General features: G+C 39.3%; 1 protein-coding gene across 2 annotated transcripts in view; it reads left to right on the top strand.

Moving 5' to 3' along the window:
- AGTPBP1 (ATP/GTP binding carboxypeptidase 1) overlaps positions 1-2559 on the top strand; it is an 85098-nt gene that overhangs the window by 18289 nt on the left and 64250 nt on the right. The window contains exon 2 of one of the 2 annotated variants that reach the window (XM_048930842.1): positions 1011-1154. The exons of the other annotated variant lie outside the window; for it this stretch is intronic. The gene's annotated coding sequence lies outside the window, so the exon portion shown is untranslated. The remainder of the gene's footprint in view (positions 1-1010; positions 1155-2559) is intronic. 2 annotated transcript variants of the gene reach the window in all.

Genomic DNA, 2559 nt, shown 5'->3' with positions numbered 1-2559 from the left:
GTGAGGGGCGGGCCGGGGCTAGCCGAGCGCAGGCGGGCAGTGGTCGTTCCGGGGTGCTGTGGGTGAGGCCGTGTGGCCGTGCTGGGAAGAGGAAGGCAGAGCGAGAGCCCTGCCGGCGGGGCATCGGTTCTGTCTCCGCGGCTTTGCTGTCATCAGGCGTTACGTTACTCTTCTTGCGGGCAGTGTTAGTTATCTCGTCCTCTGGGCGAAACGAGCTGACGTGTCTGGGGGACCCACGGCTTCAGAGCCGTTTACTGAGAATTTGATCTTTAATTGCAAAGACTGAATATTTCCCGTGCCTAAAGCAAACGTCACAGTTATAGAAGTCAGCTCTTACCGTGCTCTGATAAACAAAAAGAGCTTACTTAAGCCTAGAGGCTTCCGCTCCAGTGTATATGAGGAAGTTTTCATTTTCCATTTAAAATGGAAAAGCTAACTTTGCAATTCATTCTTCCTATTTAACACACCCCACGCACAGAGCAACTGTACATGGAGCGAGGCAAGAGGAGAAGAATCTGTGCCAACTGTCAGACCGCTGATAGCACTTGCTGCATCAGAAAGAGCTATCCTTTCAGATTCAGTGGCTTCAGAGATGTTTTGGGGGATCGTTCCACACTGCAGTCCTATGTTCTGAGAGGATGCCCTGCTCTGTGTGGTAGATGCCCTGTATCAGTGATGCTGTGATTGCAAAGAACAGATCTTCGGTGCTGAACCTGATCGGAGCTAAGCATCTGTAAATGAAAACTAGTTACATCTACTTTCCTGGAGCAAGGAATATGGTGCCTGAACCAGAACTCTGTAGAAAGAGTGCTGAATTTCTGGGGAATTCTATGTATACACTTGATAAAAGAGCTTCTCAGATTATTGTTGCAGACATGATTATTATATAGATATTAAATTAATTTTAAAACCTGCAGTACTTAATGTAAATTAATTTCCAAAAGAGTATTACTTTTGAAGTTTGTTATCTACACTTCCATTAGCACATGCTTATCTATGTTTCTGTACAGGCTGAACAATAAGAATTATGACCTGGCTTTTGTGACGTGTCTGTGGTGACCTCATTCCAGTTCTCAGTAGACCAGTGGATGTATTGTAACTGACTTTAACTGCTTCTCTTGGCAAGAAAATTACCAGGAGTGAAAGATGAGAAGGTTGGTTGTTTGCATGAAATGTCTGTAAGAGTTTAAAAAATTACTTTGTGTTCACTGCTGTAATCAGTAAGCTGAGGTGCTTTCTATGAGCATAATCAAAGCATGTTATTTTCCTATGGTACAGTGAAGTTCTTTGGGGTAGAGCAGAGCAGACTGATCTTTGTGGTACTTGCATGGGACATCCAAAGATATAAAACCTTTTTATTTATTTTTAGTTTCCATGCACTTACTTTACTAGTTACTAATACTTAAAATGCTTTGGTGTTTAATACAAAAATATTTTCCCGTTTAGATGTTAAGATCCACAAGATAGTCAACATCAAGCAAAATAGAGTTGGGGGAGGGTGAGAGGGAAAGGCAACCTGCATGTAGTGACTATATCCAGAACAGGTGTTCTTTTTTCTTGGCAGAGTGGGACTTGATTAAATGTAAGGATTATGAGGAACTTGCTTAAGCATTAATTATGGAGCACATTTGTTCCTATGATACAGTAAGAAGACATCACTCTATACTAGATGTACATAGGCTGCTTTGTTTAGGGAAACTTCAGCTAACTGTGCACTGACTACGCTAAGAGTGTAGTCAGTTGACTGCCTGCTCTTTTTTTCTTTCCAAAATGATATTAATTCTGAAAGTATTGCTGTATTTTGTATGAGTTTGTAATACAGAGGCTATTTTTACACTATAGCAACTCATATTAAAACATGAATTTTTTAAGGATACTGACAAGGAGATATGAGCAGACTTGTTTTGTACTATTCAGCATTAAAAAAAAAAAAAAAAAAAAAAAAAATACTCATACTCTGGAGGTTGCTACTAAAACATGCTAAATAAATGGAAACGTTTAATAGATAAGTTTCCTTTGTTTGCTCTAGGAATCATGTGTGTATTTAAAATATACATTTGTTTATCATTTTTGAGAGTTGACAGTGTATTCTCCCTTCAAGTATCATCTTAAGTCCATCATAGCAAGAGATTACCTGCTGCAAAGCTATTTTCAGTTAGCATTTTCCAAAGAAGAAAGTATCTCATCATCTTTATTCAAGGTTATTCCTTACATTTTGCTTTGCTCAAAGAACAGCTGAAATTTTTCAAGAACCTGGAATTTCTTTGTGTCTTGCCAACGGAAATAATTCATGCAGGGAGGGGGGGAAAAGGAGATGTGTGAAAGCATGCAGATACTTTCATGAATAGAAAGAAGTTGAGCTTCAGCTGGGATGCAGTCTATTTTACTTCTTACTTACTTTTCTTTAATATGCTTGTATATGAAGGAATTTACCACAGGCTCTTCCTGATTAGTGGCTGTTTAAAAACAACAACAAAACCAACTGCCCCCAGTTTGCAAATTTGTAATACTTGTCAGCTATCAAATTCTAGTGTACTCACATTGCTAAAAATATATATG

The sequence above is a fragment of the Lagopus muta genome, chromosome Z (assembly GCF_023343835.1).
Source record: "Lagopus muta isolate bLagMut1 chromosome Z, bLagMut1 primary, whole genome shotgun sequence".
In the NCBI taxonomy this organism is placed as follows: domain Eukaryota; kingdom Metazoa; phylum Chordata; class Aves; order Galliformes; family Phasianidae; genus Lagopus; species Lagopus muta.
This window is presented reverse-complemented; position numbering and strand designations above follow the sequence as displayed.